The 17,944-nt window shown below is 40.3% G+C and overlaps 1 protein-coding gene across 3 annotated transcripts in view; it reads right to left on the bottom strand.

Moving 5' to 3' along the window:
* The window catches only part of LOC124133171 (QRFP-like peptide receptor), a 216,414-nt gene that overhangs the window by 134,658 nt on the left and 63,812 nt on the right, over nt 1–17,944 (bottom strand). The window contains exon 2 of one of the 3 annotated variants that reach the window (XM_046497431.2): nt 17,008–17,086. The exons of 1 other annotated variant lie outside the window; for it this stretch is intronic. The gene's annotated coding sequence lies outside the window, so the exon portion shown is untranslated. Of the gene's footprint in view, nt 1–10,259; nt 10,312–17,007; nt 17,087–17,944 lie in introns of those variants that run through there. One more of the 3 variants, XM_046497432.2, reaches the window with a different exon arrangement.

A 17,944-nucleotide genomic window follows, 5' to 3' on the forward strand; every position in this document is an offset into this window, starting at 1 on the left:
TTGCGTGTTTTATTTAAAAACGCTTATGACATAAATGTAGAACGTCAACGCCGGAGACGCAAATATTTCTTTTGTAACTGACTCAGCATATCACATCAAATAGGTCAGGATCTCAACATCTTAACGTCATCAAACTCTTACAATATTTAGAACATAAACATGTTCACGAAAAGTTTTGAATACAGTTGACGTATCAAAGTATTGATGAAATCTAATTGCAGCGCAATCAAATCAAGTATTATTCAGAAGAGAATTGTTGATCATTGTGTCATGCCTTTTAATACTTCAAGTGATCAATCACATATTCATATTTTGATGGTATCGCCCACAGTCTGCGCTTTAAGGAGGACCTAAACATTAAACAACACGCTATCATTCGGAACATCAACTATGTCCAATGAACATGATTTATTTGTTAAACCTGAGGACAAATTATTTGTTTCTAAAATTTTCGGGAACGAAATATTTGTTTCAAATGACGTCGTCCAACCGCAATACGTTGGCCTAATTAGTCGTTTTCTTTAAAAAAAAAGCATGTGTACAATGACATTTGTTTACAATGCAACTCTACAGTTAGTTGATAACATAAACAGGTTCAACTTAACGAAACACGACTGAGTCTCCTTGTTGCGCTTCACATCATATTCAAAACCTTTACATTATACTACTTCTAAGCCATTCTTAAGATAGAGACCCGTGAAGATCCGGGGTAGAATAGGTCTTCAGCAACCCATACTTGCCGTGAAAGGCGACTATGCTTGTCGTAAAAGGCGACTAACGGGATCGGGTGGTCAGGCTGATTTGGTTGATGCATGTCATCGATCCCAATTGCGTGGATCGATGCTCATGATATTAATCACTGGATTGTCTGGTCCAGACTCGATTATTTACAGACCACCGTCATATAGCTGGAATATTGCTGAGTGCGGCGTAAAACAACAAACCAATCTTAAGATAGAAGCTGATAACTATTCGATGCAGTGCGTCGATAAAGTCTAGGTTAATAACTACGCCGAGTACCGAGGAAACGTTAATGCTTCACAGCAAAGTGTTACTCATTATCTCATTACCTCGCTTACGTGGTTGCTACAACACACTAACCAGCCCACGTTGGTAACATAATCTGGTTCAGGACCGAGACGTTGAGATATATGCAAAATATGGTAATTTTCCGAACATTTAGGAGTGTATGAAACATAGAATACTTGTAAAAATATAATGTCAATGAAAGAAGAATAACCAGTTTATTCGCCGAAACAGAGCCGTGAAAATGTTATTAATGGATAAAATTTGTGTCACATTTGTAAAGCATATATACGATAATTGTTCACGCCAGAAAATATATGAAAACAATTACCATATTTACACACCGATGTAATATATGTTCATGGTCACATTGATATTCTTTTATTTCAAGTCCTGCAACATTTTACGAATATGGGGGCAAAATGAAACGTACATTTCAAACGTTGGTCATATGAACCTTGGATTACATGTTCATTTCTTAGAATACATAAATTTGGGAAGTTCCGTTCCTTCGTAAGGTGAATGTTCCAGCGGAATGTTTTTAACGGAGGAGTGTAAATAATTCTGGGAATGAATACAGGTCCCGGCAATTACGCTTGTCGTAAAAGGCGACTGAATGGATCGCATGGCCGTATCCCATTTGCTCAGATCGTTGCTCATGACGCCAATTGCTAGATTGTCTGTTCCATGCTCAATTATTTACAGACCACCGTCATATAGCTGGAATCTTGCTGAGTGCAGGCGTCAAACAACAAACAAGTAATCGGTCTGTTGTTTCAAATGCACATCACCACATCAAATTATGAGTAAAGAAAATATTATTGATGACCAAAAATGCTCTGCGAGAGATTTTGTTATTGAGTAGGGATTGTTCTTTATTGTAATTGCTAGTGGCAGCAAACGGTTGCAGCACATGTAATATGTCGAGTGTTGTCGTGGCCAGATTTTAACGAATTTTATTAAATTAGAGTAACCATCCTTTGATATTGTTGACAAGCATGGCAGGCTTGATCGTTTCGGAATGGGACAACATCTAGAATCTGACTCTAACTATAGCGACACGAGGGCGTTTCGAGGCTTTTGGTGACCTGATTTGCCTCTTTTTCTGCTTGGCTTTTGCAGATGGGACAACCTGTCAGCTTCCAACACTGACTTGTGAAGATCCGGGGTAGAATACGTCTTCAGCAACCCATGATTGCCGTAAAAGGCGACTATGCTTGTCGTAAAAGGCGACTAACGGGATAGGGTGGTCAGGCTCGCTGACTTGGTTGATGCTTGTCATTGATCCCAACGGCGTGGATCGATGCTCATGATGTCAGTCATGATGACACCAATTGCTGCTGCCACCTATCTGACCCATTGTGATTTGTTTTGTGATTGTAAACCTAGCACTGTGTGTTTCAGTATAATTTGTTAATTAACCTTGTGTGCGCATGCAATGATTTCACAAGTTAGTTCTGGACGAACCGAATCGGGATTTCAATTTGGAACTCACATCGTAACAAAGTTTAGTCGGAGGAAATACTAGTACGGAATAAAAACAAGTTTCTGACTGTATTGATTAATGTCAGCTGGCATCGTCCTCTGAGAATGTTTTAAATGTAAAGCGGGAAAAGCGACAAACTGTAAAACGAATGTGTCCACAAGCATTACAAGATCAATGAAGAGCTTGACATGGGGCACTGACAAACTGCCGTGACAGGTGTCTTTGGAAGAACATTTATTAAGCCTGACAACCAAACCTGAAGGAGCAAATTAGAAATGAGAAAAAAGACAAATACACACTGAAAACTCAGGAAGTGATTTTAGCAATATTTTCAGCAGTACAAAGCCGGAATAAAACCAGAAATGTGCTTCACACATTGTACCTATGTTGGAAATCGAGCCCGGTCTTTTGGCGTTACAGAGAACGTTTCAACCACTGTGCCACCTCCCTTCTCTTGATATGTCTCAAGAGGTGCGCAGTAATTCCCAATCCGTCAATGACCTCAATGCATGTGGAATGCTCTGGTTTCTTTGAACTGGATGAGCGCTCAAAATGTTCGAGTAACTGATAGGGTAACGTAGGGTTTCGTTTTTGTGATAATTGTTGACAATAGTCATGCTTAATTAACGAACATCTAAAACTTCATTTGACATTTTCATTCATTGTATATTATCGCAGTCAACCTGTAACCCCTGCTTCATTATTAATAACTCAAACAACGCATGGCCAGGAGTATTAAAAAATCATTTATGTAATAAATATATATGATGGGAACAAGCAAACATTACAAGTATTTAAATTTAGGTATAGAGTTAGGTCAGGGTTAATTAGGGTTAGGGTTAGGGTTACGGTTACGGTTAAGGCTAGGGTTATGGTTAGGGTTTGGGTTTGGGTTTGAAGCGGGTTTCCGGTCGGAAATCTTCCTATGACTGTAACAACACCTACCAAATTAAACATTTATGGGCGAGGTTGGATATGGACCCTCATTGGCCAACTGGAAATGTCAAGTCTTTCATGTGAGGAACACTTTGAATTATTGGTATGCAAATAATCAGACATATTCAAATAGCAAGCCTTTTCTTCCTTTTTTCACGTGCATGCTTTGGACTCATGACATGATCAAATATGTAATCATGGCTATAATAACTATGAAAGCTTATTTTTCTAACTACAATAGAAAATCTAAGTTGTGATCCAAGATGAATTCTTTTGCCAGAGGTTTTCCATGTATTTTATCTACATCTCAAAAGAACGTCAGCTGGGGTCAAAGAGATAATCTTGTTCAAATAGAAAAACGTTCCCTGAAAACCAGTACAACCAAATGTGGGACACAGCTATGCATTTAGTGTTGTAAGTCTCCTTTAACGCCGTCTAGGCCTTAAGTACCTGCCGAAATAGATTCCATCGTGCGTAAAAGGGCAAATAGCGGTGAAAATTATTTGAATGGATCACTGAAATATCAGTGATGACACCAGGTGTAAGGGTTTACATGTGATGCCTTTCATAATGACTTGTGAATCATTTTTAGATGATGATTATTTAAATGAAACGGGCCCTTAACAAATACATGAACAGACTGAACCGTGCGATCCCTTAAATATAATCCCAGTCTGGCATGACGGAGCTGTGCAATCCCTTAAATATAACCCCTATGTGGCATGACGGAGCTGTGCGATCCCTTAAATATAATCCCAATGTGGCATGACGGAGCTGTGCCATCCCTTAAATATAACCCCTATGTGGCATGACGGAGCTGTGCCATCCCTTAAATATAACCCCTATGTGGCATGACGGAGCTGTGCGATCCCTTAAATATAATCCCAATGTGGCATGACGGAGCTGTGCCATCCCTTAAATATAACCCCTATGTGGCATGACGGAGCTGTGCAGTCCCTTAAATATAATCCCAGTGTGGCATGACGGAGCTGTGTCATCCCTTAAATATAACCCCTATGTGGCATGACGGAGCTGTGCGATCCCTTAAATATAATCCATATGTGGCATGACGGAGCTGTGCGATCCCTTAAATATAATCCATATGTGGCATGACGGAGCTGTGCCATCCCTTAAATATAATCCCAATGTGGCATGGCGGAGCTGTGCCATCGCTTAAATATAATCCCAGTGTGGCATGACGGAGCTGTGCAATCCCTTAAATATAATCCCAGTGTGGCATGACGAAGCTGTGCAATCCCTTAAATATAATCCCAGTGTGGCATGACGGAGCTGTGCGATCCCTTTAATATAATCCATATGTGGCATGACGGAGCTGTGCCATCCCTCAAATATAATCCATATGTGGCATGACGGAGCTATGCGATCCCTTAAAAATAATCCCAGTCTGGCATGACGGAGCTGTGCAATCCCTTAAATATAATCCCAGTGTGGCATGACGGAGCTTTGCCATCCCTTAAATATAACCCCTATGTGGCATGACGGAGCTGTTGGATCCCTTAAATATAATCCATATGTGGCATGACGGAGCTGTGCGATCCCTTAAATATAATCCCTATGTGGCATGACGGAGCTGTGCCATCCCTCAAATATAATCCCAATGTGGCATGACGGAGCTGTGCCATCCCTCAAATATAATCCCAGTCTGGCATGACGGAGCTGTGCGATCTCTTAAATATAATCCCAGTCTGGCATGACGGAGCTGTGCAATCCCTTAAATATAATCCCAGTGTGGCATGACGGAGCTGTGCCATCCCTTAAATATAACCCCTATGTGGCATGACGGAGCTGTGCGATCCCTTAAATATAATCCATATGTGGCATGACGGAGCTGTGCGATCCCTTAAATATAATCCCTATGTGGCATGACGGAGCTGTGCCATCCCTCAAATATAATCCCAATGTGGCATGACGGAGCTGTGCCATCCCTCAAATATAATCCCAGTCTGGCATGACGGAGCTGTGCGATCCCTTAAATATAATCAGAGTCTGGCATGACGGAGCTGTGCAATCCCTTAAATATAATCCCAGTGTGGCATGACGGAGCTGTGTCATCCCTTAAATATAACCCCTATGTGGCATGACGGAGCTATGCGATCCCTTAAATATAATCCATATGTGGCATGACGGAGCTGTGCGATCCCTTAAATATAATCCTTACGTGGCATGACGGAGCTGTGCCATCCCTTAAATATAATCCCAATGTGGCATGACGGAGCTGTGCCATCCCTCAAATATAACCCCTATGTGGCATGACGGAGCTATGCGATCCCTTAAATATAATCCATATGTGGCATGACGGAGCTGTGCGATCCCTTAAATATAATCCTTACGTGGCATGACGGAGCTGTGCCATCCCTTAAATATAATCCCAATGTGGCATGACGGAGCTGTGCCATCCCTCAAATATAATCCCAATGTGGCATGACGGAGCTGCACGTTCTCTTATTTCATGATTCCTAGCAATCATCAGCAATGAAGTAGTGTCCAAGTTTGAATACCAAGTTTGTGGGATGACATTAAATCCTACCATGGAAACACAATATTCGTAAGTATTTGTTTGTTGTTGTGACGCCACACTCAGCAATATTCCAGCTATATGACGACGGTCTGCAAATTATCGAGTCTCAACCATACAATCCAGTGATTGATATCATGAGCATCGATCTTGGCAATTGGGATACGATGACATGCATCAACTTTGCATTGAAATTATGGTTATAACGTCGACGGACCGAACCCACTCAGTGATCGCGGCGAAATGCGGCAGTGTGTCACGAATGATGAGGAAACCCTGATGACCTATTGAAGATGTATTCACGGGTGATTAGGGAACTTGTGGTATACAAACCGTGACGCATTGACGATGTATTCACAGGTGATTAGGGAACGTATTGTATACAAACCGTGACGTATTGACGATATATTCACGGGTGATTATGGAACTTATTGTATACAAACCGTGACGTATTGACGATGTATTCACGGGAGACGGGGGAATCATAGAGTATACAAACCGTGACGTATTGACGATGTATTCACGGGTGATTAGGGAACTTATTGTATACAAACCGTGACGTATTGACGATGTATTCACGGAGGACGGGGGAATCATTGAGTATACAACCCGTGACGTATTGACGATGTATTCACGGGGGACGGTGGAATCATTGAGTATACAACCCGTGACGTATTGACGATGTATTCACGGGTGATTAGGGAACTTATTGTATACATACGTGATGTGCTGACGATGTATTCACGGGGGACGGGGGATGTAGTGTATAAAACCCGTGACGTATTGACGATGTATTCACGGAGGACGGGGGAATCATTGAGTATACAAACCGTCACGTATTGACGATGTATTCACGGGTGACTGGGGAATCATTGAGTAAACAACCTGTGACGTATTGACGATGTATTCACGGGTGACGGGTGAATCATAGAGTATACAACCCGTGATGTATTGACGATATATTCACGGGTGAGAGGTGGAATCTAAGAATATACAACCCGTGACGTATTGACGATGCATTCACGGGTGACCGGGGAATCATTGAGTATACACCCCGTGACGTATTGACTATATATTCACGGGTGAATAGGGAACTTATTGTATACAAACCGTGACGTACTGACGATGTATTCACGGGGGATGGGGGATGTAGTGTATACAAACCGTGACGTACTGACGATGTATTCACGGGTGACGGGGGAATCTAAGAATATACAACCCGTCACGTATTGACGATGTATTCACGGGTGACGGGGGGAATCATTGAGTATACAACCCGTGCCGTATTGACGATATATTCACGGGTGACGGGGGGATTCATAGAGTATACAACCCTTGACGTATTGACGATGTATTCACGAGTGACGGGGGAATGTAAGAGTATACACCCCGTGACGTTTTGACGATGTATTCACGGGAGAATCATAGAGTATACAACCCCTGACGTATTGACAATGTATGTACGGGGGACAGGGGAATCATAGATTATACCACCCGTGACGTATCGACAATATGCTCAGACTGACCCCTTCTCAATATTAAGTAGTGCGGTTTGATGGACAAGAGTCAGTCTAGTTTTGGTCAGATCTCCGTTTAGGTATATTTTGGGTTACCAAGGTTCCCTAAAACTTGAGATAAATCGGGATTTCCGTAGAGAACCAACTTAAACGGATTTTGCAACATCTGCCACCATTTTTACCATTGCTCTTGACAATACCTGCCATGTTGTTTCCATGGAAACTCCTGTCTTGAAAGCCGGTTCTCAATCGCTCTATCCTTTTCATTAAGTTTTAGACTCATACTTTTTCTTCTAATTGTCTATTTTCGGAAACCTATTTTACGGAACAAATGTTTCATCACTTCAGTAACTGTCGCGTGTACACCTTGTTTTGAAAAGTTTTCAATATTTTCCCAACAAGGCCATTGACAGTTTGTCTCACTTTGTTGACTCATCGTGGTGAAAACATCAAAATCGGATCTTGTTGGACTCTGACGTTTGTGATTGAGATCAGAATATGTGTAATGACATGTAAACACAGTTGTGCTCGCAATTGAATGGAGTTTTATCCACAAGCACAGGAGTCTGTATAATGTGATAACTTGCGTCGTGACGTTAGTTTGTGGAAGGGCAGCTTAATACACTTCCACAGTGTATGAGAAGTGAGGCGAACATTCACGGGAGACGATCAACTGACTTGTTAACATCGCTCTCACGCAATGTAGTGAATATCGACTATTTCATCGCCCATCGTCGCACCACGGTCAACAATTAGTCGGATATCGCCATACTGGTTAAGGTTTTCTCATTAAGAGATACCGCGCGTCTAAATGACCGTTGGTTCTTTTGTACCAGCAGTTATACAATGAGCCCTGACAGAATGTAAGCTTTGACGCTTGAAACTAGTCAGGAATCTTGTCAGCCTGAAGGCTGTCTGAAACAACTATTAAATTATGGAACAAGCTGGAAATTCATGCCATTGTCTCGTATATGTAATTCTCACTACTATCGGATCCAGCTCTGACAACAGAGCGAACAACCATGCAATTCTTTCCGCTTTCTGAACGACATGTTTTTTTCTTCAATCCGTGTAACATCCTCGATACTCTTGAATCCCGACGGAACAACAGTAATAAGAAAACGCATAAACATAACTACCGTAATTTGTAAAGTACAGAGTGCCTTAACATGAGAAGGACCTATAAGAAAGCTAGACGTCGATATATAATTAGCCCCTCCGAAGAAGTTCAGAATGCGAACTGTAAACAAGCATATAAAAAAACTAAACATAAAGATTATAAAGAATGTGTTTACGATCAGATCCAGTGTCACCCGTGTAGCGGAAACTGATTTGTCGTATTTCTGGAAATATTAATAATCAAGCCAAAACAAAGAAGAGAAAATCCCTTGGGATATACCTTTTGTCTATTTTCGTTCATTGAATATAGGAGAAATCATACTGTGTTTAACTTGAATGGCCTTGACAAAAAAAAGAATTTGATAAGAAAACCACCAAGATAAAGTGGAGGTAACAAGTAACAAGTACCTTCTTTTAACATATTTTTGTTATACGTGGCCTTGGGATCGAACCACCGACCTTCGATCTCCGGACAGACGCTATATCTACTACACCAAAGCGGCGGTTCCCAGTTAAGGAAATGAGAGGAGATGTATAGGGTTTGGGACATTGTCAACCTCAAGAAGTCGGTTTAGCCCGAGATTGGAAAACCACATTTTTTCTCGACCAATACATTTCCATTCCAATTAACTTTGAATTATTTAATATTACGGTGGACAATGGAGACACCACAGATCCATGGCTGACAGACATCATCAAACCTAACAACGAAGGCGATGTTAATAATCTTGAAAATATTCGATCAATTACCATATTAGCATGCCTTGGAAACTATATTCCGCTGAGAGGTAAGATTAAATACGTGTATAATCGACAATAACATCCTTTCAGGGATACTGACAGGTTTCAGAGAGGTTATTCAACGACTGAGCAAATATGTTTTCTTAATTGTCTCATGGAAATTTTCAAACTCAAACAAAACTTAATAAAACTGTGTTTTCAATGACTTCCAATATGGTTTTGATGACATTTAGATAGTTGGTGTATGGCATACATTGTTATCTTATGTTACACATGTAAACTCCTTCCAGATATCATAATATGAGTCATATGTTAATGATAATATGAATTTTTGGATTTTCCGCTGTGAGGCTAACACTTGACGCACCTATTATGTTTCACTGTTAACACCGCCTCGGTTGCTTGCTAGGGTAGATCTGCGTGTGCTTAAAAGGGAGTGATTGGTGTACGGTTGGAATTAACAACAGTTAAGCTGATGGTTTACGATATATAAAAAGTTTGCTTCATACAAGTAGATATATACAAGAGCACGACGTGCCAGGTCATCACATCTTGGTAGTGGTTGCTGTGTTAGTGCCCCGGAGCACCAAGCCAAACCCTAACCCATCTATTTGTTTGTTTGTTTATTTGTTGTTTAACGCCGCACTCAGCAATATTCCAGCTATATGACGATTGTCTGCAAACAATGGAGTCTGATCCAGACAGTACAGTGATTGACATCATGTGCATCGATCTACGCAATTGGGATATGATGACATGTATCCACTGAGTCAGCGAGCCTGACCACCCGGTCCGTTAGTCGCCTCTTACAAGAAGCATAGTCATGGGTTGCTGAACCCGGATGTTCACGGGTCACATCGGATGGAGTACAATACGTATTCAATGCCTAGTTACTTACCACTGTAGTAGTCCTTTAGTTAACAGTAGTGTTAACACAGTAGTACTCCAGGGTCCACTTGCACAAAGCGATCTTAGCGCTAAGACTATCGTAAGCCTATGTTAAAGTATGGGAGTTACAATCATCTTAGCACTAAGATCGCTTTGTGCAAGTGGACCCTGGTCTGTTCCACTGCACCGAGTTAAATAGCATACTACAGTACTAAGCTACTACAACGGCACAACTACTGTTCTGTATATCCCCCATGGAGATAAATACTTACAAGAATATCATTATGTACATTCAAATTTAAAAAATTTAAGTCATGTTAAACAATGCAATTAGATCAACAATAATATTTCAGAAACAGTCAATGTTTATTTGTTGTGCTATGCTGCACAGACACAAAGTCATTTTGTAGAGATCTGACTCACGATGTCATGTACAAATGTATGGATTACTATACTCTAGTGGCATATTAGCCTGATAATAAATGTAATTGTCAAGCATTGAATTCATTTTTATATTTGTTAAGCTCACAAAGGTAGCTCACAATGTCATTAATGTATATTGTTATGTTTAAATTACTGCTACTGCAAAAGAGCGGACATTTTTCTGTCAATAAATGTGTGTTATATTTCTCACCCTGTTTTGTATGGGCAAGTTTATCCTGCGACAGGTAATTAAAACAGGTACTCAGTGATGCTGATTCTTGCATCCACTTTGAGCATCAAACCGCGTGATCAGGTTGTTTCAGTACTGTGAGCAAAATGGGACTGTAACCAGAATTGGCAGACATCCGCTGAACATCCACAACGACTGTTTTGGTAACAGTTGGTAATTATTGGGATGGCTGACTCGTACGGAGTAAAAAAACATTCTGTTAAACATGAATTCACGTGTATTGCTCATTTATTCATGTTTACATCATTGGGGCAGAGGACAGCTGTTCACAGCAGCAATATATATATATATATATATATACATATACTAAAATAATAAAGTCCACGTTAGTCCATCATCTTCTTTATATCAGTTTCATACATAGTACTTTCGCTGTCTCATGACAGCTCTTCAGTGTAACTGACAATGACATATAATGACGTCATACTTATGATGACGTCATAAATTACAACTGTGACGTCATAATGTATTTACACACTCCGGCGACGACACCAAGTAATTTAACAATTGTAAGGAGACATTTGAATTAAATATACAGTATTTGTAAAGTAACAGTGCAACATTTACGATTGAAATGACAAATCTATTAATACATTCTAGAGTTCAATTTTGGTTTAATCAATTGGATAAACATTTGTTCTTTTTCCAGTCTCAGCTGCTTGTTACTTGTATACAATTTATAAAACGGAAAAATAGTAAATTTCCCGTTTCCGCAATCATCCATGTGTTTGCTGACAGCTAAGCATCGAACATTAGGGTCTCTAATCTGCTGTCTGTGTACAGTGACTCTATCTTTTAATTCCATGTCGGTTTCACCGATGTAGATTTCGCCGCATCCCGAACATCTCATAACATACACCACATCTTTGCTGCGGCAGTTCATGTCGGCTTTCACATTGAAACCCTTGCCATTTGCAAAAAGGAAAGTAGTACCTTCACTTATGATGTTACACGTGCCGCATCTTGGTGTGTTACATCTACTTACACATGGTACACTCTCTGTACAAGAATATTTGGATGGACAAAGAATTTGCTTGAGATTTTTTGGTCGCCTGGTACTTTTTATAATTTTAAATTTATTCAGTCCTTGTTTCATTTTATCGCTTTGCTGTAGAATTGGGAGGTTGTCCCTTATGACTGACATGATATCACAGTTATGAGGATAGAACGTGGACAATCGTAAATGTTGCACTGTTACTTTACAAATACTGTATATTTAATTCAAATGTCTCCTTACAATTGTTAAATTACTTGGTGTCGTCGCTGGAGTGTGTAAATACATTATGACGTCACAGTTGTAATTTATGACGTCATCATAAGTATGACGTCATTATATGTCATTGTCAGTTACACTGAAGAGCTGTCATGAGACAGCGAAAGTACTATGTATGAAACTGATATAAAGGAGATGATGGACTAACGTGGACTTTATTATTTTATTATATATTACATGTACACCGAGTGAACATTTACCTCATTTTTGTGTGTATATATATATATATATATATATATATATATATATATATAAAGCGAAGGAGATAAAAAGAGAGAATGAATGAGGAAGAGAAAGAAAAGAGAGAAAGATTAAGATAAAGAGAGAGAATGAGAAAGATGAGAGAAAGAGAAAGAGAGAGGGGGCACGAAACAGCTGTTCACACCAGCAATGTATGTATTGAGAGAGAGGGGGAGATAGTGTGAGAGAGAGAGAAGAGAGAGAAAGGGGAGGGAGAGAGGGACAGAGGAGAGAAAGAATGGAGAGAGAGAGGGTAGGGATCAAATACAAATCTCTATTAATGATTGTTTACCTGTTTCACCATTGTGATTTTCGAGATTTGTATTGTGCACTCGCGAGCATCCAGAATACTTTTGCTGTCGATAGTCTCGAAACAGTCCATAGCTGTTGGACCACAACGAAGTAAACATGAATATATATGTGGAGAGGACCGAAAGTGGTAATTATTGGAAGTCGATCTTTGCATCAGGTGAATGAAAAGGAATGTCACTGAAATGAGACATAAACAACAATAAAAAAGAATGTCACTCTAATTACATAGGAGACCGACAGACAGCTTGTTCCTGCGACGAATCATCAGAAATTGCGGGATCTCTGTAGACCATATTTACGATGTGAATTTGTTCACCGCTTTACCCCAGAGATGTGTCAGGCAACGTGTGCTGTAGATGGTGATTCAGGATACTTAATGACTACCTGTAGTAACTGAAGTTATACCGAATGGAGTATTGGGACAAATTAAAGCATATATCAAATACTTCAAAGCATAGGGTGTCACTGAAATTAAACATAAACAACAACGTTTCGTGTGGAACGTGGAATGTGTTATTCATTAAACCTACCGAGGGACTAGGAAAGCTTGTGCATGCCAGGCTGAAAGCCGACGAAGAGAAACTTATCACGGCCTTTTCCTGAATGCAGTTAGAAAAGCCGAAAAGAATCTTTTCGAGATTCTACTTTGACTGGAATGATACTCTCACGCCCATGAGGCGACGGGTGCTTTTCGCTAGGGAATGATATTCTGTTCCGCATCACACAAAGGGTGTTATCGGTAAGGAAGAATATTCTCACACCTTAAAAACGACGGTGCTACCAGTAAGAAATAATATTCTAACACCTTAAAACGACGGTGCTACAGGTAAGGAATGATATTCTTACCCCTTCACAAGATGGGTGCTACAGGTAAGGAATGATATTCTCACCCCTTCGCAAGATGAGTGCTACAGGTAAGGAATGATATTCTCACCCCTTCACATGATTGGTGCTACAGGTAGGGAATGATATTCTCACACTTTCACAAGATTGGTGCTACAGGTGGGAATGACATTCTCACCCCTTCACAAGACGGGTGCTACAGGTGGGAATGATATTCTCACCCCTTCACAAGATGAGTGCTACAGGTAGAGAATGACATTCTCACCCCTTCTCAAGATGGGTGCTACAGGTGGGAATAACATTCTCACCCCTTCACAAGACGGGTGCTTCCGGTAAGGAATGATATTCTCACCCCTTCACAAGACGGGTGCTACAGGTAAGGAATGATATTCTCACCCCTTCACAAGATGAGTGCTACAGGTCGAGAATGATATTCTCACCCCTTCTCAAGATGGGTGCTACAGGTGGGAATGACATTCTCACCCCTTCACAAGACGGGTGCTACAGGTGGGAATGATATTCTCACCCCTTCACAAGATGAGTGCTACAGGTAGAGAATGACATTCTCACCCCTTCTCAAGATGGGTGCTACAGGTGGGAATGATATTCTCACCCCTTCACAAGACGGGTGCTTCCTGTAAGGAATGATATTCTCACCCCTTCACAAGACGGGTGCTTCCTGTAAGGAATGATATTCTCACCCCTTCACAAGACGGGTGCTTCCTGTAAGGAATGATATTCTCACCCTTCACAAGACGGGTGCTTCCTGTAAGGAATGATATTCTCACCCCTTCACAAGACGGGTGCTTCCTGTAAGGAATGATATTCTCACCCCTTCACAAGACGGGTGCTTCCGGTAAGGAATGATATTCTCACCCCTTCACAAGACGGGTGCTTCCTGTAAGGAATGATATTCTCACCCCTTCACAAGACGGGTGCTACAGGTAAGGAATGATATTCTCACCCCTTCACAAGACGGTTGCTTCCTGTAAGGAATGATATTCTCACCCCTTCACAAGACGGGTGCTTCCTGTAAGGAATGATATTCTCACCCCTTCACAAGACGGGTGCTTCCGGTAAGGAATGATATTCTCACCCCTTCACAAGACGGGTGCTTCCTGTAAGGAATGATATTCTCACCCCTTCACAAGACGGGTGCTTCCTGTAAGGAATGATATTCTCACCCCTTCACAAGACGGGTGCTTCCGGTAAGGAATGATATTCTCACCCCTTCACAAGACGGGTGCTACAGGTAAGGAATGATATTCTCACCCCTTCACAAGACGGGTGCTTCCTGTAAGGAATGATATTCTCACCCCTTCACAAGACGGGTGCTTCCTGTAAGGAATGATATTCTCACCCCTTCACAAGACGGGTGCTTCCTGTAAGGAATGATATTCTCACCCCTTCACAAGACGGGTGCTACAGGTAAGGAATGATATTCTCACCCCTTCACAAGACGGGTGCTTCCTGTAAGGAATGATATTCTCACCCCTTCACAAGACGGGTGCTTCCTGTAAGGAATGATATTCTCACCCCTTCACAAGACGGGTGCTTCCTGTAAGGAATGATATTCTCACCCCTTCACAAGACGGGTGCTTCCGGTAAGGAATGATATTCTCACCCCTTCACAAGACGGGTGCTTCCGGTAAGGAATGATATTCTCACCCCTTCACAAGACGGGTGCTTCCGGTAAGGAATGATATTCTCACCCCTTCACAAGACGATGCGACTGGTAAGGAATGATATTCTCACCCTTCACAAGACAGGTACTGAGAGAAATGTGTCTGTATCATTTTGTTTAACGTCGCACTCAGCATTACTCCAACTGTGTGACGGCGCTCTGTATATAAAGATTTTAGTCTGGACCAGACAATCGTGTGATTGCATCAACCAGTCACCGAGCCTGACCACCCGATCCCATTTGTCGAACTCGGATCTTCACGGGCGGAGTTTATATTAATTAAAGATGGCTATCCAAGCGTACATATTCCAAACGATTAAAAAAGGCTAAATCATTTGGACAAAAGTACAAAACAAGCAGAATGTCCATATGTGTTCCTAAATTATTTTAGAAGGAAAAGTTTACACATTGTGTTTTGCTATTTAAGTGAGTGAGTGAGTTGGCCGCTTTGAACAATATTTCAGTTCTATCAATGTCTTTATATATACAAAAGTGTTGGGGGATCATGAATATTTGGGGGATATTGTTTTGTGGAGACGACTGAGCACCCAATTTCATCAAAATATCCCAAAACATGGTCCCTATGTTAATTGTTCAGTATATATGAAGATGAACCCAAATGTACTATGTTGAAGCATTAAAAAAGATTTTGTTGTTCTCTAGAACCGCATTTATCTATATTCCAAACTTTCTTTAAACACGCCAAATGCGCTGATTTATGGTGACTGTGGTAAATATATAATTATTATGTACATACACTAGTCACTTAGGTTTGTAAATACTAGACTAAAGCTGATGCTGTACTGGAGTCTGTTTCGAGTATGTTTCGATAAATGCTTCTTTATGATCGACCAGGGAAAAACTGGTTTTCTATTTAAACTGCTGCTTCTTACATGTGAGTGGGATACGACTGTCTGACACAAAGTCGATACACCAGATCATGTTTCCATTTTACATATCTTCTACTGCACATCTTTTAAAAACAGATACCCTCATAAATTGAATATGTTCGTCTCTGAATGGCAATTAAGGCATCCAGTTACCCTGTTATCAGACTTTAGGAAATCGGGAATAAATAAAATAACTTATTTCATGGCGTTTGAATGGCTAACGAAGTAAACATGTTTGTGATTAGATGTCTATAAACTTCAAAATAGGCCACGACCACTAGCGAATTTCTTTCTGTTTTATTGCACTGGACGATTTCACTAATTTCGTATCGTGACTACAGTTTTTGTGTTAATGATTAAGCAATCAATCTGTAAAGTTTTTTTCATTGCATTGACTTCATTTCTTTTTTGCTTTTATTGATGTGTCAATCTGGTGTGCACATTTAGCGTTAATCCGGTCGGTGGTCCAATATATATTTTTTGCTGTGGAGCCAAACAATTATGTTTCATCCGGCATATACCCCCATTCCTCGAAATATCAACTAGTTGGTCGGTAGCATTACCTTGAGAATCCAATTTGCAACAAGATTATTTTGCAATGAATTACATTATAGTGGAACAGTTTGCTTCAACGACCCTTGATTAAACCTGTCCATGTTCTGTAAACTGATGACTGCAACCATGTCATTGCTAGGGACAACAGATAACGGTATATTACATATACGAACACGTGCCCACTTAACACGGGGGGTATAGGGGCAGATATTTCGAAATTGGCAATTACAAGTCTAGCGTTTTATCTTAGATAACGCTGATTCAATATTTGAAATGGCAGTTACATACCCCAGTTGACGTAGGCTGTGCTCGTCACGTTGAAGCCCTGGTTCGATTCCCCTCAGATGATATTTTCGGGTATATATTGCTGCAAGTTGCAAATAAAACAGGTGAACTCAGATATATCTACATTTATTCAAATTATGAGATAAACACAGTGTGTTTTCAACGTAGAATTAACAATCACTCAGATATGTCTACATTTGTTCAAATTATGAGATAAGCACAGCGTGTTTTCGACGTAGAATTAACAATCATACAGATATGTCTACATTTGTTAAAATTATGAGATAAACACAGTGTGTTTTCAACGTAGAATTAACAATCACTCTGATATGTCTACACTTGTTAAAATTATGAGATAAGCACAGCGTGTTTTCAACGTAGAATTAACAATCACTCAGATATGTCTACATTAAATTTGTTAAAATTATGAAACAAGCACAGTGTGTTTTCTACGTAGAGCTAACAGTGACTCAGATATGTCTACATTTGTTAAAATTATGAGATAAGCACAGTGTGTTTTCGACGTAGAGCTGGGTTGTTTGTACACACTGTCGGGCAAAAGAAAGTATACACTTGGGACCTGTATTTTTACCAATAAATTACAATCGTTATCAAAACACTGATGGGCTGAAGACAGTCGCCCAAACACAGCAAACGTAGGTCCAAAGCACAACTATAATGTTTGTTTCCTTTTTATCCACCATCAAACTTGGGTGCATACCTTCTTTATTTAACACTTTGTTTAAATGCGCTTGATCGAATGTAAAATGCAACTTTAAAAATGCTGTTAAATGTATAGATAACCTATCTCTACATTTAAGATACAGTATGTTTTTATTCATTCTACCGTGAAAATATTAAACTCTTTGGTGTTATATTATGAGAGTGAGTGAGTGAATTTGATTTTACGCCGCTTTTAGCAATATTCCAGCAATATCAC

The sequence above is a fragment of the Haliotis rufescens genome, unplaced genomic scaffold (assembly GCF_023055435.1).
Source record: "Haliotis rufescens isolate VD_foot unplaced genomic scaffold, xgHalRufe1.0.p SCAF_2, whole genome shotgun sequence".
NCBI classification, from domain to species: Eukaryota; Metazoa; Mollusca; class Gastropoda; order Lepetellida; family Haliotidae; genus Haliotis; species Haliotis rufescens.